Here is a 26,021-nt window from a genome sequence, read left to right as displayed (position 1 = left end):
CCCTAAAACAACAGAATACTCATTCTTCTCAAGTGCACATGGAACCTTCTCCAGAATAGACCACATACTGGGTCACAAAGCAGGTCTCAACCGATACCAAAAGACTGACATTATTCCCTGCATATTCTCCGATCACAATGCTTTGAAACTGGAGCTCAATCACAAGGAAAAGTTCAGAAGGAACTCAAACACCTGGAAGCTAAAGACCAACTTGCTTAAGAATGCTTGGATCAACCAGGAGATCAAAGACGAACTTAAACAATTCATGCAAACCAATGAGAATGAAGACACCTCGGTCCAAAACCTATGGGATACAGCAAAGGCGGTTCTAAGGGGGAAATACATAGCCATCCAAGCCTCCCTCAAAAACATTGAAAAATCCAGAATACACCAGCTGTCTCTACACCTTAAAGAACTGGAGAATCAACAACAAATCAAACCAACTCCACATGCAAGAAGGGAAATAATCAAGATTAGAGCAGAGATCAATGAGGTAGAAACGAGAGATACAGTAGAACGTGTCAATGAAACTAGAAGCTGGTTTTTTGAAAGAATCAATAAGATCGATAAACCATTGCCCACACTAATCCAAAAGAAAAGAGAGAAAGCCCAAATTAATAAAATGATGAATGAAAAGGGAGAGATCACAACTAACACCAAGGAAATAGAAACAATCATCAGAAATTATTACCAACAGTTATATGCCAATAAGCTAAGCAACCTAGATGAAATGGATGCATTCCTGGTAAGCTACAAACTCCCAAAATTGAACCAGGAAGAAATTGACAACCTGAATAGACCGATATCTAGTAATGAGATTGAAGCAGTGATCAAAAACCTCCCAAAAAACAAGAGCCCAGGACCTGACGGATTCCCTGGGGAATTCTACCAAACTTTCAAAGAAGAAATAACACCAATTCTCCTGAAGCTGTTCCAAAAAATTGAAGCAGAAGGAAAACTTCCAGACTCTTTTTATGAAGCCAGCATTACCCTGATCCCCAAACCAGGCAAAGACCCTACCAAAAAGGAGAATTTCAGACCAATATCACTGATGAATATGGATGCAAAGATTCTCAACAAGATCCTAGCAAACAGGATCCAGCAGCACATTAAAAAGATTATCCACCATGACCAGGTGGGATTCATCCCTGGGTTGCAAGGTTGGTTCAACATTCGCAAATCAATCAGTGTGATAGAACACATCAATAAGAGAAGAGAGAAGAACCACATGGTACTCTCAATTGATGCAGAAAAAGCATTTGACAAAATCCAGCATCCGTTCCTGATGAAAACGCTTCAAAGTATAGGGATAGAGGGAACATTCCTGAACTTCATAAAATCTATCTATGAAAGACCCACAGCAAATATCATCTTCAATGGGAAAAAGCTTGCAGCCTTCCCATTGAGATCAGGAACACGACAAGGATGCCCACTCTCACCACTCTTGTTCAACATAGTATTAGAAGTTCTAGCAACGGCAATCAGACAACAAAGAGAAATAAAAGGTATCCAAATTGGCAAGGAAGAAGTCAAACTCTCTCTCTTCGCAGATGACATGATTCTTTATATGGAAAACCCCAAAGACTCCACCCCCAAACTACTAGAACTCATACAGCAATTCAGTAACGTGGCAGGATACAAAGTCAATGTACAGAAATCAGTGGCTTTCTTATACACCAACAATGAAAATACAGAAAGGGAAATTAGAGAATCGATTCCATTTACTATAGCACCAAGAACCATAAGATACCTGGGCATAAACCTAACCAAAGAAGTAAAGGACCTGTACTCGAGGAACTACAGAACACTCATGAAAGAAATTGAAGAAGACACAAAAAGATGGAAGACTGTTCCATGCTCTTGGATTGGAAGAATAAACATTGTTAAAATGTCTATACTGCCTAGAGCAATCTATACTTTTAATGCCATTCCGATCAAAATTCCACCGATATTTTTCAAAGAGCTGGAGCAAATAATCCTAAAATTTGTATGGAGCCAGAAGAGACCCCGAATTGCTAAGGAAATGTTGAAAAACAAAAACAAAACTGGTGGCATCACGTTACCCGATTTCAAGCTTTACTACAAAGCTGTGATCACCAAGACAGCGTGGTACTGGCATAAAAACAGACACATAGACCAGTGGAACAGAGTGGAGAGCCTAGATATGGACCCTCAACTCTATGGTCAAATAATCTTCGACAAAACAGGAAAAAATATCCAATGGAAAAAAGACAGTCTCTTCAATAAATGGTGCTGGGAAAACTGGACAGCGATATGTAGAAGAATGAAACTCGACCATTCTCTTACACCGTACACAAAGATAAACTCGAAATGGATAAAAGACCTCAACGTGAGACAGGAATCTATCAGAATCCTAGAGGAGAACATAGGCAGTAACCTCTTCTATATCAGCCACAGCAACTTCTTTCAAGATAGGTCTCCAAAGGCCAAGGAAACAAAAGCAAAAATGAACTTTTGGGACTTCATCAAGATCAAAAGCTTCTGCACAGCAAAGGAAACAGTCAACAAAACAAAGAGGCAACCCACGGAATGGGAGAAGATATTTGCAAATGACAGTACAGACAAAAGGTTGATATCCAGGATCTATAAAGAACTTCTCAAACTCAACACACACAAAACAGATAATCATATCAAAAAATGGGCAGAAGATATGAACAGACACTTCTCCAAGGAAGACATACAAATGGCTATCAGACACATGAAAAAATGCTCATTATCACTAGCCATCAGGGAGATTCAAATTAAAACAACATTGAGATACCACCTAACACCAGTTAGAATGGCCAAAATTAGCAAGACAGGAAACAACATGTGTTGGAGAGGATGTGGAGAAAGGGGAACCCTCTTACACTGTTGGTGGGAATGCAAGTTAGTGCAGCCACTTTGGAGAACAGTGTGGAGATTCCTTAAGAAATTAAAAATAGAGCTTCCCTATGACCCTGCAATTGCACTGCTGGGTATTTACCCCAAAGATACAGATGTAGTGAAAAGAAGGGCCATTTGTACCCCAATGTTTATTGCAGCAATGGCTACGGTCGCCAAACTGTGGAAAGAACCAAGATGCCCTTCAACGGATGAATGGATAAGGAAGATGTGGTCCATATACACAATGGAGTATTATGCCTCCATCAGAAAGGACGAATACCCAACTTTTGTAGCAACATGGACGGGACTGGAAGAAATTATGCTGAGCGAAATAAGTCAAGCAGAGAGAGTCAAGTATCATATGGTCTCACTTATTTGTGGAGCATAACAAATAACATGGAGGACATGGGGAGATGGAGAGGAGAGGGAGTTGAGGGAAACTGGAAGGGGAGATGAACCATGAGAGACTATGGACTCTGAAAAACAACCAGAGGGTTATGAAGGGGCGGCAGGGGGGTGGGGGGGGTGGGAGGTTGAGGAACCAGGTGGCGGGTAATAGTTAGGGCACGTACTGCATGGAGCACTGGGTGTGATGCCAAAACAATAAACACTGTTATGCTGTAAATAAACAAATAAAAATAAATAAAAAAAAGAAAATGTAATAATTATAAATAAATATGCATCTAACAACAGAATCCCAAAATTCATGAAACAAATCCTGACAGAACTGAAGGGAGAAATAGCTGGAGACTTCAATACTTCACTTTCAATAATAAATAGGATAACCAGCCAGAAAGTAAATAAAGAAACAGAGCATTTGAACAACACTACAACCCAACTAAACCTATCAGACATACATAGAATATCCCAGCCGAAAACAGCTGAATACATATTCTTCTGATATACAGTGGAACATTCTCCAGGAGGCCATGTGTTAAGCCATAAAACAAGTCTCAATAAAGTTTGTAAAACTGAAATTAAATGAAGTATCTTCTCTCACCATAGTGAGATAAAACTAGAAATCAACAAGAGCAGAAAAAACCAGAAAATTCATAAGAATGTGAAAATTAAACAACAAACTCTGAAACAATCAATGGGTCAAAGAAGAAATTATAAAGCAAATTAGAAAATGTCTTGAAAGAAATGAAAATTAAAACAGGAAATATTCAAAACTCAAGGGATACAGCAAAAGCAGTATTCATAGGGAAATTTAAAGCTATAAACCTCAATGTTAAAAAAGATCTCAAATCAATAACCTGATTTATACCTTAAGGAATAATAAGAAAACTAAACCTAACATTAGTAGAAGAAAGAAAATAATAAATATTAGAACACAAATAAAATAGAAGAAAATAGGAGGACCAATGATACCAGAGGGGGTTCTTTGTGAAGATTAACAAAATTAACAAACATTTAGCCAGACTGACCAAGATAAAAAGAGAGAATTCTCAAGTTACTAAAATTGTGGGGGTGAGGGGAATGGGGACATTATTACTGACCTTATGGAAATTTTTAAAAAGGATTATAGGAGAATTCTGTGAACAACTTTACACTAAAACATTAGATAAACTAGATGAAATGGAAAAAGTTCCTGGAAACATACAAACTTCCAAAACTGGATCAAGGACTCATAGAAAATTTGAACAGACCTATGACAAGTAAAGAGGCTGAAACAGTACTCAGAAACCCCCAACAAAGGACAGCTCAGGACCAGATGGCTTCACAAGTGAATTTTACCAAACATTTAAAGAATTAACACCAATCTTTCTCAAGTTCTTCCAATAAAACTGAAGAGGAAAGAACACTTTCTAGTTTATTTTATGAGGCCAGCATTACCCTAAAATGAAAACCAGACACAGACATCATAAGAAGACTTCAGACCGATATTCCTTATGAAGGTAAAGGCAAAAATCCTCAAGAGTACACTAGCAAACTGAATTCAGCAGCGCTTTAGAAGAATTATACATGTGACCAAGTGAGATTTGTTCCAGGAATGCAAAGGTGGTTTAACATAGGATATTCAATCAATATAATACCACATTAACAGAACAGAGGAAAATAAACCACATGATCATATCAAGTGATGCAGAAAAAGCACACGGCAAAATCCAACACCCCTCCTGACAAACCACTCAATAAACTAGAAGTGGGCAAGAACTTCCTCAACATGATCAAGGGCATTTAGGAATAGCCCACAGCTGACATCTTGCTCAATGATCCACAACAAGATAAGGGAGCCTACTTTTGCCACTGCTATTCAATACAGTACAGGAAGTTCTGGCCAGAGCAATTAGACAAGAAAAAGAAATAAAAGGCCTCTAAACTGGAAAGGAAGCAGTACACTTCTTGAGGATAAATGGAAAATGGATGATAATGAGTATGACGAAAATGTTCAGAAGTTGATTGTGGTGATGGCTGCACAACTCTGGGACTGTATTTACAAAACCACAGAATTGTGCACTCTGAATGGGGAGGATGAATTACAGCATATGAATTCTATCCCAATGAACATATTATAAAGAAAAAAATAAAAGAATGACCTGCCAATAGGACCTCTGAATTCTCAGAAACATCCCCTTCAGGTCCATGCCCCATGTGACATTTGGCGGTGACTGGTCACACATTAGGCACCAGTGAACGGGGCCTCTCAGTGCTGCTCTGTGGCTGTCCAGTGTTGTGTGTGCAAGGTCCTGAAAGGATGCTGGGTTAGCTGTGTTCTCACCAGGAAGGAGAGCGTGAACTGTTGGTGAAACAAGTGTGCTCTTCCTCACCACACAAATTCCCTCATGGAGACAGCCTCTGCTCGTATTGGGACAGCTGTAGAGCTGGCACCCAGGCACCTTCCATTCTGCCTTCTTCCCCAGTGGCTTCTGCCAGTGTGACCGTAGCTGACTGGACAGGAGAGCCCTGGAGTCATCTAGGGATCCCAAGGGAAGAAGCAAAGACCTCATCTGCTTGTCCTCTTGTTCATCCCTCAGAGAGGCTCAGGAAGTACCTGGGGCTAGTGTAGCGGAAAGAGTCCACGTTCTGCCTCACACCAGCATGAGTTCAAGTCCCAGCTCCTCCAGCTTCTCGTTGTGCCATCTCTGAACCTTCTGTTTTCCCACCCATAAATGCAGTTCGTCTCTCCGTGTCCCTGAGAGATGCATATGTGAAAATGACAGCCACGTGATACTGGAAGAAAAGTTTGAAGAAGCTTGCCAACCAGGGAGGGTTTGAGTTTCTTATCCCCCAAAAGCCTCAAGAATTATATTTCTGCCACTGAGGGATCCACTCCGGCACAGGACCAATGTGGAAATTATTCTCCAGCCAAAAGAAGCAGAGCTCAAACCCCCTCCCCTGCCCCCCTAATTTCTGGATAAAATATATAGGCTAGGGTTTGAGAACATCTAGTCCTGAATTGGGAAAGAAACTAGGAGACAGAGAGGCTGGTCTTTGCTGACAGGGAACAAGCAGAAAGGCCTTCTCAGGTGTCTGCACTGGAGCCCTGGGGATGCAGTTTGAGAACTCAGAGCGAGCTGACCACAATACATATGCAGACGTCAGACTGCTCTGTGGATGGTAACCAGCTCTGATCCTCCAGGGTGGTTGGTGGGGAGGGGAGGGGTGCATCATGCCCAGGACACTTTGCAAAACAGACGGGCACTTCCTCAAGAGGTTAAACAGAGCTACCATAGGATCCAGCAATTCTCTTTGGTTTGTAGCCAGTAATGGAAACAGCTGTCCACACATAAGCAGGAACACAAGTGTTCATAGGGGAGAAGACAGCCCAGTGACAGACAGCATGTGCAGAGGTGGCCCTGGGTCCCATGAGCCAGGCCTGGGACTGAGACTCAGTTCCCACCCAGAGCCAGAATGGTCCTTCCCACTGAGTCACCTCTACCACCCCATTAAACTGAGGGGAACTGAGAGATTTCCCACTTCACTCATTCAGATCTCATTCTCTTACTTTTTTCCCTTCTACTTTCCTTTGGGTAAATTTGCCTTTTTCTCTCCTCTTACACTGGAGATTTATTTCTTTAATTTGCAGCCTTTCTCTTTTTGAATATAAATTTCCACCCAAGTTTTGACACTTAGGGCTTTTTTTAATCACTCAGATTTAAGTGTTTTTATAGTTTCATTATTATTTCTTATTGGGTCCACAAACTGCTTTAGAGTTTTATTTTTTAAAAATTTCCCAGTGGTGGAGGTTTTTGTCAGGAAGGTTGCTAATTTCCAGCTGAAAGGCATGACGGTGAGGGAATGGGACCTACATTAGAACTACTCATTTAACGTTTGTGAGACTTGTACTTACCAATCAATATCTGTGTTGGAAATGTGCTCAGGAAGAATGAAATCCCTCTACTTTTCAGACACAGAATTTATTTATGTCCCTCAAATAAGGCTCATTGGCTGTTACTCAGAAACTTCTTTGTCTTTGCTGAGTTTTGTCTACTTAATCCAACACTAATTGGAAAAAATGGCTGAAATCTCACAAAATGATGATAGATTTGTCGGTTTCTCTATTTCTAACAAAGTTTACACCAAATACGTTGAGGCTGTTACACTGAATGAAAGAGTGACCCTTTAGAGGTGCTCTGTCATCCTGGGGAAATGAAGCCATTCTCATTAGATGGTGACCTGACACCTTGAGTCTGCGGGGTCTGAGACTGATGTCCCGGTGATGGTTTGCCTTTGGCTGTCTGCTCGGTATTTCTGGTTTCCATACTTTTCCTGTCCAACTTTTCTTCCATTTACGCTTTCGTTGTACCTCTGGTGACAGTACATGGCTGGCTTGTGCTTTTGGGTCTGGTTTGGCTGATCTACTATGCCAACATCTGTCTGTGAACTGGGGAATTCAATCTATTCACATTTGCTCTGATTATTGATATAAATTTGGACTTGATTCTATCTTAATCTATTATTTCAATTTTTCTCTCTCTTCTATTTTTTGTTTCCCTGTACTCCTTTTTAACTTTTCTTATAAAAATGGCATCCCTTTTCTCTAACCCGTGCTTTCATGGCTGTGCTGGCTAGCCCAGCACTGGCTGCAGCCTGTGGACACATGCACACCGATGAATACACACACACACACACACACACACACACACACAGGGGCATATACACATACATGCATGCACATACGCATGCACGCAAGCCCATACCAGTTCCAAATCTGAACATGAGCACCAGTTCAGTCTCCGAAACGGGTTCCCATGTTTTGTTTTGTTACTTTCTCTCTTGGGGTGAGGGGTTGTGTTGTTATTTCTCAGATTCTAACGTTTCCCCCATTTAGAGCTTCTCTGGAGAGAAGCTAGCATGCCATCTTGGAGGGAAACCCGAGTAACACTTCAGTGTCAAGTGCACTGAGCCCCCTTTGGGAGAGTGGGGGAGGCCACCTGTCATTGGAAGCTTGTGCTGGAATTGTAAACTTTATGGCCAACTTTATTTTCTTTTATTTTTTTTAAAGATTTTATTTATTTATTTGACAGACAGATCACAAGTAGGCACAGAGGCAGGCAGAGAGAGAGAGGAGGAAGCAGGCTTCCTGCTGAGCAGAGAGCCCGATGTGGGGCTCGATCCCTGGACCCTGAGATCATGACCTGAGCTGAAGACAGAGGCTTTAACCTACTGAGCCACCCAGGTACCCCTATTTTCTCTTATTTCTTTTATTTTTTTCATCATGCTCTGTGTACTCCTTAATCCCCATCACCTATTCCACCCATTCCCCCATCCACTTCCCTTCTAGTAACCATCACTTTGTTCTCTATAGTTAAGAGTCTGTGTCTCGGTTTGTCTCTCTCTCCCTCATTTTTTTTCCTTTGCTCATTTGTTTTGTTTGCACATTCTACACATTAGTGAAATCATATGGTATTTGTCTTCCTCTGACTTATTTCACTTAGCATAATACTCTCTAGCTCCATCCTTGTTGCCAATGGCAAAACTCCATTCTTTTTTTAAGATTTTATTTATTTGAGATAGAACAAGAGAGAGAGAGAGAGAGAGCATATGCATGCACACAAGCACGGGAGGCAGCAGGCAGAGGGAGAAGCAGACTCCCTGCACAGCAGGAAGCCTAATGAGGGGCTCGATCCCAGGACTCCGAGATCATGAACTGAGCCAAAGGCAGACACTTAACTGACTGAGCCACTCAGGCACCCCAAGACTCCATTCTTTTTTTTTTTTTTTTTAAGATTTTATTTATTTGACCAGAGAGAAATCACAAGAGAGGCAGGCAGAGAGAGAGGAAGGGAAGCAGGCTCTCCGCTGAGCAGAGAGCCCAACGCGGGGCCCGATCCCAGGACCCTGAGATCATGACCCGAGCCGAAGGCAGCGGCTTAACCCACTGAGCCACCCAGGCGCCCCGACTCCATTCTTTTTGATGGCTAATATTCCATTATATACATATACCCCTTCTTCTTTATTCATTCATCAGTTGATGGACACTTGGGCTGACTTCCATAATTTTGCTATCATAAATAATGCTGCTATGAACATAGGGGTGCCCGTATCCCTTTGAAGGAGTACTTTTGTATTTTTGCATCTCACATTTTCATATTCTGTATTTTGTATTTTGTAGTGCAATTACTGGATTGTAGGGGTAGTTCTGTTTTTATGTACTAGATTTTTTTTTTTACCATAGTCCCCACTGCTCCCTATTGTGTTATGACCCTGGGCTTCACAAAGGCACACCGCTGCCCCCTCTGTATCTGGTGATGGCAGCGGGCAGAGGAGATGCAGCTGCCTCTGAACTCGGCCAGTCCCAGCAGGGCCCTCCCTCTGCCACTGAGGGCTACTTCGCAGACTTGTAGCAGTCACAGCATTTGTACCATTCAGGAATAGTAGTAGAATTTTATATTCATTTCTCCAGGTACATTCCACTCATACACACACAGACACTGCAACCCTCCCTGACTCCCTTCGGAGGGACAGGCCTAGGGAGCACGTGTGACAGGACCTCAAACTAAATGTTTTCTAAAGAAATAAATAAAGCCCCTTCATCTCTGCTTCTAGAAGGGACCTGGAACCAAGAGAGAAGTGGTTGTGGCCACAGACAAGTCAGCAGGAGGAGGCAAGAGGCCTGAGCCAGTAGTCTGAAGAGTGCGGTCAGAGGCACAGGTGTGTGGCACAGGTTCTAGAATATGCGGCATGGCCCCGCAGAGCTGGGGGCCGGGTAAGAGCCTCAGAGACCTGATGAGGGGTCAGGCCCGCCAACAGGGAAGGAGAGAACCACTCAACATGGCCACGTGGGTGAGCCATGAGCCTGCGTGCCAGCAAGACAGCTTATTTTAAAAGACTAGGGGTAATGCCAGACCCCGAAGCCCACAAACTATGTGATTTCACTTATACCTAGTGTCCAAAATAGGCAGATCCACAGAGACAGGAAGTGGATTTGTAGCTGCCAGGGGCTGAGGGGAGGGTGAATGGGGAGTGACTGATATAGCGAGTACAGACTGGGTTTCTGGTTTTTTGGGGGAGGGGGAATGAAAACGTCCTGGAACTAAATCGTGCTGATGGTTATACCACATTGTAAATATTCTAAAAACCACTGGATTATAGATTTTAAAGAGGTTTAAACGGTGAATCTTATGTTATGTGAATTATATGTCGGAAAAATAATAAAAGGCCAAGGGCAGCACCCCACATGCTTATAGGAACCCAGGGGAAACGGAAATGAGTGAAGCCAGCCTGGGGGGTTCAAATGAAGAATACCCTCTAGGCCACCGGGTTGCACAAACTCTGTCACAGACCCTCTCTGCCTGGCTGTCCTAGACCACCTGCCATAGCACTAAGAATGCAGAGAAATGGATTTTGGCTCAAAGAAAGAAAACAGGGCACGATGATGAAGGATCCCAAGCCCCAGGCTCCAGGCTGAGGAGTCAGCTGAGATGGTGGGGATTGGGAGAGAAGCACATGTCCTCCCACCCAGAGCCCCTCCACACACTGGGGCCACAAGGGAGAACAGCGTGGGATGGGTGCTGCCAAGGGTTCTGCCTGACCTCTCAGGGCAAGCTGAATATCCATACTTGCATACAAATCTTCTTAAATACTAGCACACAACGGTGTCTGACAATGCGTGGGATGGCCAGTTCTCACCGTCCAGCCCCAGGTGCATAGAACCAGCTCTAAGGAGAGGTCCTATAGCCATCTCTCAGAACCATCCCATACCACCTCTTCCAGGATGGCTGCCCCAGTGCAGCAGGAGGAATTGATGACCATACCCAAGACCTCACTGGCCCCCTCCACTTCAAGACCACTGCCCCACGTTGCGTCTGCTTCCCACACCTGACCTGGCGAGGCAAGAGGGCAAAGTGGTCTGGTCCCGGGCTGCCCCACCTAGACCCTAGGGCACCAGAAAGTAGCCCAGCTGAATAAATGTGGTGTGAGCAGCAACCGCTGGGAAGGAGCCGGAGGTGCACACACCCTGAGGATTCTCTCAGGAAGCCTTCGTTTCCACATCATGTGGCCCAGCATCAATCAGGCGACTGAAGGGCACCTGCAGTGCCTCTAGGCTGTGGCCCCTGGGGGTTGCCATGGGGGAGCTGCTGGGATGGAAGCAGTCATGGGGAGACCCAAGGCGGGACTTCCCCATCCACTCATGACAGTACCTCATTACCAAGCACACCATAGGCCCACATAGGGCTCTTCCCAGTTTTGACGGGGTCTAATCCTCCCCAGAACCCTACCAGGTGGAAAACCCTTATCTCTGCTTTTCTGTTAAGGACATGGGCACAAAGAAGCAGAGGGAGAAGCCAGGGTATATCCAGGTAGCAGGACCTCAGAGTCTGTGCTCTGAGTCAGCATGCCCTGCCTTTGTCCCTGGAGCCCCAGAGCCATGGGGCCTGGCTAGAGCAGTCCTACTCTTAGCAGCACTTGTCATGGTTCGTCCTCTTGTCTGCCTCTCCCCATAGTAGGGACTCCTCAGGGGAAGAGACCAAATCGGGCATGCTCAATGCCCAGCACAGGGCTGGCAACAGGGCACTGGCAAACACTTGTTGGATGTATGTATGGAAAGATGGATGCATGGATGGACGAATAGATGCATGGATTCATGGATGGATGCATGGACAGAGGGATGGACAGACAGAGGGTTGGGTGGATGGATAGATGGATGGGTGAATGAGTGAATGAATCAACTCTGACACCGGAAACTGAATCCTTGCATCCATGGCAACTGAGCTAGCAAGTAAGTCAGGGGTGGGAGTGGTGATAGTGCCATTTTTAGGCATTTTAAGGGTAGAATTAGATGAGCTAGTCCTCAGATCAGCTCTAGATGGGGGAGGGGAAGCTTAAGATAACAGCCCAGTACACCCTCCTTCAGGGATCAGTGATGCCAAGGCCAGTTACTGAAGTGGGGCAGGAGTGGGAACCTGGGAGGTTCAAACTTGAATTGGGCTGGTGTGCACCCAGTCTCTGCCAGGCCTGCAGCGCCCTGCCCCCGCCCCCTCCTGATCTAGAATCTGCAGTAACTCAGAGAGATGAAGCAGGCCACCACAAGGGATCTGTTTGCTGGCTCAGAACTGGGGCCTGGATTTGGGCCTGGGGGTCTAACCCAAGACCTGAGCACCACAGCCACCTGTTCCTCCAGAGAGCAGTTCAGGGTGTGGGTCTGAAGCTGGAGAGAGGGAGCAGGGCTGATGCAGCTGATGTGGCCTCTGCCTGTGAGTAGACTGGATTTAGATCAACATTATCCTCCATCTTCCTTGTGTCCCTCCACTGGTGAGCTCAGACCCTTCTGCCATTCAGCCTGAGAATCCCTTTTGTCCCTTCTTCTGCAATCAAGCTGGGGACCTGGCTCAAAAGGAGGTCAGCAAAGCCCTGAGGCCATCCCCTAAGACTGTGGAAGTAGGGTCCACCTACCTCCTTTCAAGGGGCAACAGTTAAGCCCCTTCAGGTGGGAGCACAGGTACCTCGTACCCAGATTGAAGGTCCCAGCAGCCACATTGGCCCAGAGCACAGCAAACCCCGAGGTCCCATGTTGTTTGGTCTTGTGATTTCTCTCTTGGACCATAGGTACCCAAAGGGTCCTTGGACCCACCGAAAAGTGTCATAGCATCAGAGTGACCCATGGAGCTCTATAAGCCTGAGGCCACCTCCCAGGCCCAGGGGAGTAGGACTTGTTAAGCCCCCAATCCAAATAACCTCAACTGAACTTCGCTCAACTCAAAGACAAGCCAGACACTGGTGTCCTGACACCCAACCCAGGGAAACTCTTTAATGTCCCATGGCTCATTCCATGAAGACACAGATGTGTCTGGTCTGTGTTTATATGCACACATGTGTGTGTGCAGTGTGTGTGTGAAAGAGAGAGAAACAAAAAGAGTCTGTACAGGTATAACCACCCACCAGACTCAGAACCTCACCCCATTGCGAACCAGGCCAGGCAGGGCAAGAATGAGTAGGTGGGCCAGGCAAGAAACAGTGGGGAGAAGGGACTGTGTGCTCCACCCACCCACTAAATACTGGCTTTAAGGAACAGGTCCAAAGTGTCCATTCCTCCTGATTTTTCTGAGAAACTGGAAACTAAGATTTTAACGCAAAAACTCCCGACTTTTAAGCATGTAGTCACAGTTTTTGAAGACACCCTGTGAGTGACATACAGCGGAGAGTGAGGGGTGGGAACACAGCCCAGGAGCCTCTGGATGAGGCCTGGCTTTAGTCTAATGCCCTCAGTTTTACAAATAAGGAAACTGAGGCTGGGCCAGAGCAGGGACCAGCAAACCAGGGCCATACTGAGTCCCCTGGCTCCCTTGACTTCCTGGGCAGCCACAGCCCTTAGGGAGCACCCAAATGTTCCAGGCAAGAGACACCAAGAAAGAGGGGCTCAGGTCTTCCTCACCATGGCTCAAACTGAGTTTTCTGAGGTGATTCAAAGAGGGTCCTGCACTGCTGAACTCTTCTGGGCTTGAAGACCCCGAGCCCCTCTCAGTCTAAGGCCCTGAGACAAATCCAGGTCCTGTTTTGTCCTACTGGTGATGAAAGCCAAGAATGTAAGTAGCTTTTGGGATATCGCCCAGAACAAAGGAACACGGTCATCTGACCACAAGCCTCTTGAACCTACAATTGATCATTTGCTCCCCAAGCTACAAGGGCCTTAAGGATGGACCATCACATCAGGGAAGCAGAACCTCAGGGCCCTGGAATGCAGAGCCAGATGTGACAACCACAGGGTCTCTCCGTCCAGCCCTGACCAGTGGGTCAGGCTGCCCGAGTGCTTGGTCGGGAAGGAGGCCATTTCTGGGAGTTTGGGGGCTGATCCCAACCAAACAGCCATGCCGCCCACATTCTGTCTGGAGGCCTAGATGGAGCCTGCTCCTGCCACACCCCCTCTAATGCTCTGCAGATGGGCTCCCCCAAAGGCCTCCAAGAAAAACACGACAACCGCAGATCTCTCCTCACAGAAAAGAAACCACTGGAATGGTCTCATGTGACGTTCCCGAAATGAAAATAAAAATCCCTCTGAAGTACATTTCAACTCTGAGACAGCACTGGCTGCACTGGGAGCTCGGTCCCAGTCACCATGGGAACACTATGGGCTCGGGTTCCTGCGTACCGAAGCGACCCCATTACCCTCTCACACCAACTGCCACCAGGGACCTGCTTGGCCCATACAGTCTTTGAAAATTTTGACTTAACTGCCAACACTGGAAAAATTAAGAGGTTTTACATAAAATCAGTTTTTGGATTCTCCGGAGAAATCGGAAGTCCTCCTACAGCTGACCCCAAATTGGCCTGTGCCCCCACGGCAGCCTACCTCTGCCTAGGCTGCCCATCCAGCCCACCCTGTAGAGACGCACCCCTCATTGCACTCAGTGGACACCTAACCCCCAGGATCTGGGCAAGGTTGCAGGGACACGAGCTCCTGTCCTAGGGGCTAAGACCGGTCTAGGGGTCCAAGCTTCTGTACCTCCTGAGCCTAGGCCCTGGGTGCGGATTCCTACACCCCATGCACAAACTCTAGCCTGTGGCTCCGAGCTGCACAGGGGGGGTCTAGCAGGCCACCTCTCCCCTTGTCTACAACCTGAGCCCCTTTCAGCCCCAAACCCAAATAACCTCAACTGAACTTCACTCAACTCAAACACCTGCGTCCCAATGGGGACTCGGGCTTGTGCTCTGGGGTCTTAGGGTGATCCTTGGTCATTTGCCCCCCCAGACTGGCCTAGTGTCCCAGCTCTTTGTTCTCCCAAGTTCTTCACTGGCCCAGAGCACCATCCGCTCACACCTGGCTGGTGCTGCCCCATCCTCTGAACTGTCGAAGCACTAAGGATCGGGGGGAACACCAGCTCCCATGGCACATGCCCGAGTCCCTGAAGTCACCAAAGAAACTTCCAGCTAGAAATCTGCAGATGGCGTTTTAACCCGTCCAAAACACGAGTCCAGAGAGCCCTGGATAGAAGCCTTAAAATAAAAAGCTCAAACACACAGATACCTCCCAGGCCTGGGCCCCAGCAAAGAGATGATTCTGGCAAGCGCCAGCTGGCTGAGTGTGCAGGCCAGGGTGGGGGCCTGGCTAGGAGCAGCGTGCTGGCTCCTCCCTGACCTGGGGGCAAGCCTGGATGGGAATGCGCTTCTTTCCTGGGGGCAGCGTTCCCCTCTGACCACCACAGTGATGACATGCCAGGACCCCCAACATCCTTGCAGTTCTAGAACTCCACAGTGCATGCTCTCTATTTCCCTACCACCTGGGTCCAGGCCACAGTCTCCCCCTGGGCCAAACCGGTGGCCTCCTCCAAAGAGCCAGGCCACACTGTTTCTCCACTTAGAGCAGGGCACCACCCCCACTCCAAGACTGAGCCACAAGACCCACCTCCATCTACCCCTCGGGCCTTTCCTGTCACACCTCCCCCGAACAGGCCACGTCCACTCCCCTCAGGACACTCAGCCCTGCCGCCTCCACCCTATTCTTCCCCAGTGAACTGTAACCCACACTTTCAGATGTGGCTCCAACCCCCAGTTACCGTGGTCAGTTCACAGCATTTCCCAATATTTCTAACCGTGCAGGCCTTTGGGGACTGACCGGGTCACCACAAGTTGTAGGAGGGTGGAGGCAGGGGTTGGGAGGGGGCTAGGTCTGTCTGGTTCCCAGCATCGTCCCGCCTGGCCCAGTGCCGGGCCCTGTGTGGGCCATCTGTAGAGATCTGGTGAATGAATTGAATGAATGAGTAAGTGAAGGAGGGATATGGTTTCCACAGGGCACTTGATGTACAAGGACAATGGCACAGGGACAGCAGCCAGAGTTTGCTGAGGGCAGCGAGGCCTGGGGCCACTGCTGCCCCCAGCGGAGTCTCCCCAGGACAGCAGGAAAGGCCCATCCCAGGGGGCCCGCAGCCCCAGCAACATTCCAGTTCCACCGGCACAACACCAAGAACCCACCACCAGGAGTGTAAGTTCCGTGGCAAGCCCTCAGACACCAACCAGGCGCAACTGCTTCCCCAGGAATAAGGACCGTGCGGCCATCTTCCAAGACCATATTCCTTCCTTCTTTTCACGGACATGTAAGCACCGACCGTGAGCCAGGCAATCCTCTTGATGATGGGAATTCTGCAGCAAGCCAAAGATTCTCTCTATAGCTAGTATGCGTAGTGACCCAAGATACTGCTGCACGCCCTCACTGGGGCCTCCGTTGCTGCATATGCGTCCCCAGAAGGGCCAGCCTGCAGGTGGGAAGCTCTAGTGGCTACGGAGGAGATGCTGCACAGGGAGCCAGGCAGCCCTGGTGACCAGACTGCTCCTCCCACCACACACGGGGCTCTGCAACTTAACAGCGTGGCCGCCACTGCCTCAGTTCCTCATCTAAAATAGGTACAACGGGGTCATTAAACAGATCCCTGAGATGCTATGCCTGCAGTGCTCTGGGCAACGTCTGCATGGGTGAGCCCCACCTCCCGGAGGCCCTCGAAAAATGTGTGTCCCTGAGCCACAGCACAGCTCCAGGGGCAGGAGAAGAATCACTCCCAGACTTGGGCTCTGGGAGGGCTGGCCTTTGTGCAACGGACACCCATAATACCAAATAGAAAAGGGGAACTGGAGCCTGGGAAAAAGCCTTGTATCAAATAATGACAGAAAGTCGATAAGCAGATAAAGGGCTTATCTCAATACATAAGACCCCAGGAGATGAACAGGCCAAGGACTTAAACAGGAAGAGGAGACATACCAAGTAATCAAATGTGGGGGCGATCACTCATCCTCACTTTGTGCTTCCTCTTCAGAGAAGCACAAAGTAAGGCCCAAAGTAAGGCTCCCCTGCTGGATCAGTGAAATATCAGTGGGCAAAGCCCCCTGTACTGGTGAGGAACTGGAGACACTGGGGGGCTGCCGTGGGAAACCAGCCTAGCTCTGCCCCGACAGCCGTGAGACTGTCGTGTGCTTGGATTCCATGATTATTTCAGCCACTCAGCAAGTTCTCAGAGGCAGGGTTTCGGGCATCTGGGATGGCTCGGGCTGTGGCCTGCAGGATCACTGACAGGAAAGGACGCCAAGGCCCCTGCCAGGAGGTCCCTAATAAGAGACCTAGCAAGAGAGGTTGCACTAAGGGCATGCACACATGTTACGGCCACCTTAAAGTGCCGATGGGTGCACAGCCTGCCCCACACACCCTCACAAGCTCCCACTCACCCCAGCAGGTCCACGACCCCTCCCCACAGTGGCAGAGTGGGAAAGAGAAGCCCGGCCTGTCAGAGGGGCAAGGGTACATGAACATCCACAAGGATCCTGGGCCGCACGCCATGTCCCGCAACCCTGTCCCACAGAGCAGGGCCTCTGCATCTGGGAGAGGAGCTCCCAGGGCAACCCGGAGCCTGCCTACCAGTGAGGCTGTGTCTGGGGTCCCTGCCCCAACCCCTAGAGTCTGGAAGCCAAATGGTTGGCCTGTGACTGGCACCATCTGTTTCAGGAAACCCCCTTGTGCTGAGGGGCGGGGCTCAGAAGTCAGAAGAACGGCCCCTGTTCTGACTTCTGTACTGGCTGGGTCTCCTGAGCTACTTCTCCTCCCCCAGGATCCACACCTCAGCTGTGTCCCCACTATCCCCCACCATCCTGCTGGGAGAATATGGCCCACCTCGCACCACAACTCCCCTGACCTGGCTCTCCCCACCTCCCCGGGCCCAGCATCAAGTGCTTCTGTACCTGCTGCCCCATCTATCTGGAGCCGCCTTCCCAAGGGCAGCCAGGTCAGCCTTGCTTCCCACCTGGAGTAGCTCCCACCCTCACCTGCCCTCTCTCACATCACTCCGGCCCCAGATTTTACCCTGTGCACAGATTTACCCCTCTGCTCACTGTGTCGTCCCCTGGCTGGCAAGCTCATTCCCTGATGTATATCCCCAGCACCCAACCTAGCCCCAGACACAAGGTGGGTGCACATAAGAATGGGAATGAATGAATGAATGAATGAATGAATGAAAGAACAAATGCCCTCTATGTCTCAGTGTCCCATCTCAGGAGTACTGCTGTCATTCCTTTTGTTCCCACCATGACCGGGGAGCATCACCAGGTGCCTGGTCTGTCCCCAGCCCAAGCCATAGCACCACGTCCCTGAGCCAGCCCTGCTCCAAGGCCATCTCCTCCACCCAGTCCTGGCCCCAGACTCCTCCAAACCCTGTGCAGCCTCTCACCTGGGCCCCAACCTTGTAGCAGATGTGCAGCTCACCCTGCCTGGACGTCCCCAGGAGGTAGTCTAGCCACAGAGCTCCAGAGGAAGCCCATACCCCAGCACTGAGCCCAGACCCCAGAAGGCAGCCAACGTTTCAGACACAGGTAAGGATGTGTGCACGTGCAAGGGAGAGGGGGAGCCTGAGCTTGGGAGGGAGAGAGACAGACACCAACATTTCCCCCTAATTGGGTGACCTTTTCCCAGCTCTGAGTTCCTTCAGGGCCAAGTGCACAGCACTGCTTGGTATAATTTCAAAGAGAAATGGGTCAAGGAAAATTGGACATTTTTCTAGAAAACACTTCAGGCATGGAGCTGACTGAAGTGTCTGCTGCCCTATGGAGATTTCTGAGAGGACACAGGGCCTGTGATCAGGGGTCTCTAGCTGGTACAAAGCAGCAGAGTTCAGACCCCAGGCCCAGACCCAGTTTCTGCTTCTGGGGCAGGGCCTTCGGTCCCCTTTGGACATTGCTGGAGCTATCTCTGCAGCCCCATCCCCCCCCAAGGCTGGGAACCAGCACTTCTCACTGGCCGTGGGGCCCCTCGGCATCCTCAAGAGGCCTGTGTCCTAGGACCCTGTCTCTTTGACCCTCGTTGTGTGGACACAGAACACAGGAATGTCTTCTTCATAATCGTCCCAGGGAGGTACCTGAGGTGTAGACAGAGCCCCATCAGGGTCCTCAGGGATACTCAGGCCCAGCTGCTCCCACCCCTGGCAGGCCGGCTGGTACATCAGAAGCACAAACGCCACGGACATGTTAAGTTGCCCCTGGAGACATCACGTCTCTTCCAGAAACATCCCAGTCTGCTGTGCTGAGGACCTGCAGAGAGCAGGCCACGCAGAGCCTACAGTGGAGGGGACAACCAGACACACTGCTCTCACTAATTAAACTCCAGACGCAGCCAGAGCAGACACGGCTTCACTCCCCATCCGCATGTTATGTGCAAAGCAGGCATGGTTACCACATCCCAAGGAAAAGCTCTTTGGGGGACATTGGCAACACAAAAATAAGGGAAGGAAAGGAGCATCAGTTGATTGTGTCTGTGGAACAGAGAGCCACAGAGCAGGGGCAATGAGGGCAGAGGACCTCAGAGTCCGAATCACACGGATGGCTAAATGGGTGACAGCAAGCACGGACCAGGCGCCACGCAGGGGACGAGATGAGGATGGGTTTGTCCAACTCCCACCATCCCTTCTCCTTGTGCCATTACACCTGTTTTACAGATGAGTAAACTGAGGCACCACGGGGTTGAGCACAATGCCCAGGGAGGTACACTTGACCTCCGCCTGGCTCTTCTTAGAACCGTCTCTTACATCTGAGTGAGGGTTACACCCAGGCCAGAGCCAAACCGGTGTCCCCACTCATGATGAGTAGCACTCATCATCTGTTCCGGATGCCCCAGCGAAGATCAGGTCTCTCTTGGGCCAAATTTGCTTTGCCAGCTCCACCCCTGAACAAGATCCCAAGAAACTCAGGAGGAGACAGTGAGGGAGGAGAGCAGGCCAGAGACACAGAGACAGCTAAATTTATGTCTGAGGAGAGTAGCTGAGCACGTGGGCTTTCCTTGGCAGCAGGGGTGGGAGGGGTGGGGGATGGGGAGCACATCTGGCAAGTTTTGACCGTGGTCATGCCTCCCCTCATAACCCACCGGACAGGGCCCCTGTCTGCGGACCCCAGGCAGAAAGTGCCCCTGCTCGCTGACAGCTCCGGGCACCCTCCCAAGTCTGACCCCAGACAACTCCAGGCCTAGGAGAATGTGCAGCCTCGGCCATCCCCAGCGCCAGCCCCCGCCCACCCCTCCGGCATGAGGCCACGTCACCGCGCTGGCATCTCCTCCAGCCGGCCAGGGGGCCGGCCACGGAGCGACAGGAGTGCTGAGGCCTCTGCCAAGGGTGCTCTCAGCTCTGAAACACGCCTCCCAGAGCACAGAGCCGGGCCAGCTGCCTTGAGTTTCACAACCAAACGCTTGTCCTTGGGTTTCCTATGGTCCCTGAGCTGTAGGCACAGCCCAGGGGCGGAATGAGGAGGAACTGACAGGGCCCCAGGAATGGAGCACCAAGGCACCCAGACTTTTGCTGCACCTCTGAGCTGGCTGGGTGGGGCATGGAGCCAAATCCGGTGTGAGAGCCCCCAGGTCACCACCTGAGAAGGCTAGGCCTAGCTACAGGGCTCCAGTGAGCAGTTCAGGGACACAGAGAGAAGCTCCCAGACACAAGACAGGCCGGGGCTCAGGGTGCAAAGCCAACCAAGGGCCTCCCTCCCCACTTGGACAGAACCCCCGGCTTCAACACTTAGATACCGTAAAGACTGAATCACGGCCCCCAGATGTCCACAGCCTCAACCCCAGACCCTGTGAGTGTTGCCTTTATGGCTCAAGGGACTCAACCTGTCCTTAACTTAGGAGTAATCACAAGTGTCCTCATAAGAGGGACACAGAGAGAGACTGGACTACAGAGGAGGAAAGTGTGACCGCGGGAACAGAGACTAGAGTGATACGGTCATCAGCCAAGGGATGTCAGTGACCACCAGAAGATGAGAGAGGCCAGAAAGAGATCTTCCCTCCCACTGAGCTTCCAGAGGGAACCAGCCTTGCTGACACCTTGATTTTAGCCCCTTTAGGTCTGTTTCAGATTTCTGGCCTCCAGAACTGTAAGAGAATAAACCTGTGTTGTTTTAAGCCACTGTGTTTGTGGTAATGTGTCTTGGCTGTCACAGGAAACTGAGGTGGACGTCAACAGCTATGGAGAGGAAAGCCTCCCCAAGCTGGCCTCCAGCCAGTTAGCACCCCCTCCACACCCTCTGCAGACCTCAGCCTCTCCCCTATACCTCACACCTGCTGCATCTCCGAGGTAGACCTGATGAGGTACCTGCCTTTAAGTGGAGCCTTGCCCACCTCCCGTCCGTGGCCTGTCCTGATAGGACTCCACTCTCTCTCCGGCCCCCTGGACTCCCTGCCTCCAGCCTGGACCACCGTGGGCTGGCTGTGACACAGAACTCCCTCTCGGGCCCCTTTCCAACCAGGGCTGCCCACTGCCTGCGGGACACCATCCACCCTCTGGAACATTCCAGGTTGCAGGTCCCAGCATCAGCTCTGGCCCCCTGGCTCCTGGCCCTGCATGCCTACCTCCAGCTTCACTCCTGGGACAGCTCCTTCCCGACTCCTCAGAAGCCTGGAAAACTCTTACCTGGCTCAAGCCAGTGTCTCGGGATGGACAGAAATGTGCAGTGGGTCAGCAGAGGAAAGACTCTGGGCTGCCGGATCTAGAGACTTGCAGGCTGGCCACGTGGAGGAGCTACACGGAGCAGCACACAGTGCCAGCACCCCATCAGCTCTCTCTCACTGGTCTCCCTTGGCAGAGGCAGGGCAGAGCACTCCTGGGGGCGGCATGCCTCCTCTGCCTGCCAGGGAGGATGCCGCAGCCTGACAGCAGCGGGCAGAGGCTTGGCACGATCTATTTCCGAGGAGGAGGCAGCCAAGGTCATGGGCACTGAGCTGCCTGACTTCTCTTCCTTTACCCATGCCCCAGTGCAAGGCAGGGCGGGAGGGCACAGTGGCCCATAGGGAGGTTCTGTGGGACAGGAAATACCCCCCTAGCAGGAGCACAGAGCCCCACCCCCCCACAGCCATGCCCTCGGGCTTCAGGGGGCCTAGAAGTGCAGCCCCCACTACAGCACTTCCGCCTCTGCCTCTCCTAAGCACAGGTGGCCAATGGGGCCATGTTGTATTTGGCTCATATGGTGCTTTTTAGAATTGTAAAGCAACATTTCAAAATCATGAGGGTTCCCATAAAAGTTCTGGGAACTGTCTGGATGCTCTTGACCGTGAGAGGATCACTGCCCCAGCCCCATACTCCCACCAAGTCATGGTCGGGGGAGCCGAGGAGGGGCTGCCCCCTGGACAAGGCTTCTGGCCGGCCCTGTGCCCACCACACTCCCGCTGTTTTCTTTTCAGTAGAGACACATTCTCTACTCCCATTGTTTATGTCCAAAGGAGGGAGGTAAAAGTCAGGCCAAGCACTTAGCCTTGCCACCGTCCTTGCTGGAATGGCCCACTGCATCCTGCCAGCCTTGGAGTTTGTGGCTCTTGGGATGGCACGACTGTCTGGCAGTGGCACCATGTGTCTAGCAGGGAGACCACGTGCCCAGCTCGCCGTGGGGACCTGCAGGCTCCTGCACACAGCCAGGCCCTTTGTGTCTGCAGCCAGGCCAGCTCTGTGCATGCCATCTTGGGGCCAGCCCAACCACACCATGGCCCAGGCTCTCCAGGCCCCACAGTCTGGCTGAAACTGATGAGGGCCTTAGCAGAGGCAGAGGGAAGGGGCCCTTCCTGAGCTGCACCTGAGCCCTGTCCCCGGAGAAGGAGCAAGGGGCGCCCACACCTCCACAGATGCGCATCCCATTCACAGCACAGCCAGCTGCACATGGGTGGGCTGGGTCACTTCCGAGTTGAGCTGATTGGTGGTCCCCAAAGGTGTCAGGTCCTTCCTGGGACCTGAGAATGTTACCTTATGGGACCAAAAAAGGACTCTTCAGATGTGATTAGATCACAGGTCTTGAGATTGGAGGAGATAGTTCTGGATTATCTGGATGGGCCCTGGATACAATCACATGCGTTCTTGTGAGCAAGAGGCTGAGGGAGGGTCACACACAAGGAAGATGCAGTGTGACCAACAGACAGAGACTGGAGTGATGTGGCCACAAGCAGCCACCAGAAGCTGGGAGAGGCCAGAACAGATTCCCCTATAGCCTCCAGAAGGAGCACAGCCCTGCCCACACTTGACCTCTGCCCAGTGAAACTCATTTCAGACTTCTGCCTTCCAGAACTGTGACAGAATAATACACTGCAGCTGTCTTCAGTGAGCCAGCTGGTGGTAAGACGTCGCAATAGCCAGAGAGTAGGAGGCTGTGACATGCCAGGGTCCCTGGTGCAAGTACAAGGCAGGGCTTCCGGCCCAGACTGGGACTCCTCTCCCCACACCGGCCGGCCCTGGCTCCCCCTCAACCACCGCAGACAGGGTTGACAGATGGCAGCCAGGCCAGGGCTCAGGCACAGGACCAGCACTCCAAGTGGGGCCCTGTTCATGTATGTGTGCAAGTGCAAACACACACCTGCACACACACACACACACACACACACACACCAGGAAGGCTGATGGTACCTGGTCCCCCAGCACCATATTGCCCTGGATATAGATAGGGTTAACTCCGAGTGGGGACAGACAATGGGACCCAGTGTAACCTGAGAGAGGCCTGGCATGGAGGAGGTCTGGAAATGCCTCAACCACTTATCCCCAAAACGCCACCCTCGTCCCCTCACCTCAGCTCTGCCCTCTTGTCCTGGCTGGGCTCCTGGGTCCAGCAGAGTGGAGCAGAGACATTTCTGGACATCTGTAGGGCCATGAGGAGAGAAAAGGTGTCCCCTCCTCATCCTCAACCCTTTGCCCACCCTGAAACCTTAACCTGTGGCCCAAGGACAACACTATTATACACTACACTGCTCTGTGCACACATTGGGCGCAGGCCTGAGTCTGTGAAGACATGTGAACACATTTGTTTCCCATCCACTTCCCTGGGGCAGTCTGCAACCTAGCAACTGGCCTGATGATGGAGACTATGAGTGATAACAATTCTTTGAGGCTAGGTGGACCCCCGAGATCATTCCAGGAAGGCGTTGGTTGCTCAAGGAAAATAGGACAATGCATCTTGGACCATGTGGGACACACCCACAAACCCCCACCAGGCACCCCTACATGCAACCCCACACCCAGCCAGAAGCCCACCTCCCAGCCCGGAAGGTCCAGAACAGATGTTTCCCCCTCCGCAGAGGACCCATCCTACACACTGCCCATCACAGGGGTTTCAAACCCTCTTCCAGGAGTTGCCTTTGGGGAGGGAGGAGGAAGCCTCAAGTCCATGCCTCCTGCTCATTTCAGCCACAGCCACAGTGATCTATCAGGGTGCCCATCAGAATTCACTAAAGAAAAGGAATTTCTGGCACACACACACACGCACACACACACACACACGCACACACACATCCTAGGGTTCTGGGCCCAGCACAGAGCAAACAGGCCCAGCCAAGGACACTGCTTCTACATATCTCCTGGCTTCACTCTGGGCCCTGATAAGGCCCAGGCTAACGGAAAGCTGGACCCATCTGAGGTCACTATGGGCCCTCAGCCCAGCCCCAGCATAATATGTTTGGACCCCCTTCAACCAGTGAGTAGGCCTCAGCCCAGAGCTGGGTGGGAAGGGACATCAAGGGAGAAATGTACTCTTGGGTGACCAAGTCACCTACACAGGGTCGTGCTGACACTGGGCACAGACATCACAGAAAGGGGCCTTGGCCCCAGACCCTGGGCCTGCGGCCTGGCCCTACCACTCAGAGCCCACAGCCTGGAGGCTACACACCCGCGGCCCAGGCCTGAGGCCCAGAGCCCAATCCCGAATACCTTCACCACACCGCACCACCTTCCAGCACCTCAGTCTCCAACCTGTGTGCCATCTACTTCTTTTTATTCAAAGTAAGCTCCACACTCAGCATGGAGCCCAACATGGGGCTTAAACCCACAACCCTGAGATCAAGACCTGAGCAGAGATCAAGAGTCAGACACTTAACTGACTGAGCCACCCAGGCACCTCAACATCCTTTAAGGCCACTGGTTATTCGGAGTCTGAAACTCCTTTCTGAGTTTTTCGGAGGTTATTCGGAGTCTGAAACTCCTTTCCTGCATTCTGCGTTCCAAGCTCTCACCAGCAATAGGTGGATGGCAGAGGGAGGGGAGGATGGGTTTAACAGAATGTCCCAAAAGACCAACAAAATCCCAGGTAATAAGGCAAGGCCAGCACAGCCACGGGGGAGGGCTGCCATCTTCAGGAGAGGCACCACATGGAATTTGGGATCAGAGACAGTCGCGGGCACCTGGAAGCCCCTGTTGGCAGATGCCACTTCACCTAGCCTAAGTGGGACCCAGAAGCACCAAGCCCAAGGCTCAAGGTGGCAAGCCTTCAGCTCTCTGAGACACAGGCCTTTCTAATCCCACTGGACAGAGAAGGCAGAAGCCAGAGGCCCAAATGTGCCTGAGGACAGCCAGCCAGTGTGGGCCTGACCCCTGGTCTGGAGCACCTCCACTGCCCCACTTTCACCCCTATCCTCACCCTACTTGGTGACTCTCCATTCCTCCCCCTGCGGAGAAGCCCAAGTGTAGGAAAGAGGCAGGAAGGCTGAGGCTGAGGAAGGCCTGGCAGATGGGCAATTCATCACCTGGGAGAAAGGGTCTGCCAAAGTATTGATCGGCTCTAGACAGCGCTGGGCTTCCTGACGGAACAATTTCTGTGCAAAAGTATCTGACACCACTCCTTGAAATTAGAATGATGCCCTGCTGGCCTGCACCCAATTTATCTGTCAAGCTGGGAAGTCAGATCGAGAGACCTAAAATAAATGAGCCAGAGCTGTTTGGGGTGATGGGAGTGCCCCAACAAATCACAGCATGGCTGGGCTGGTCTGA

The 26,021-nt window shown here is 50.6% G+C and overlaps 1 protein-coding gene across 1 annotated transcript in view; it reads right to left on the bottom strand.

Annotated features, from left to right (window-relative positions):
- ADAMTS2 (ADAM metallopeptidase with thrombospondin type 1 motif 2) overlaps positions 1–26,021 on the bottom strand; it is a 229,895-nt gene that overhangs the window by 129,547 nt on the left and 74,327 nt on the right. The gene's annotated exons all lie outside the window — the stretch shown is intronic.

This window comes from Meles meles, chromosome 3, assembly GCF_922984935.1.
Source record: "Meles meles chromosome 3, mMelMel3.1 paternal haplotype, whole genome shotgun sequence".
Lineage (NCBI taxonomy): Eukaryota > Metazoa > Chordata > Mammalia > Carnivora > Mustelidae > Meles > Meles meles.
The sequence above is the reverse complement of the archived record's forward strand: the minus strand, read 5'-3'. Positions and strand labels throughout refer to the sequence as shown.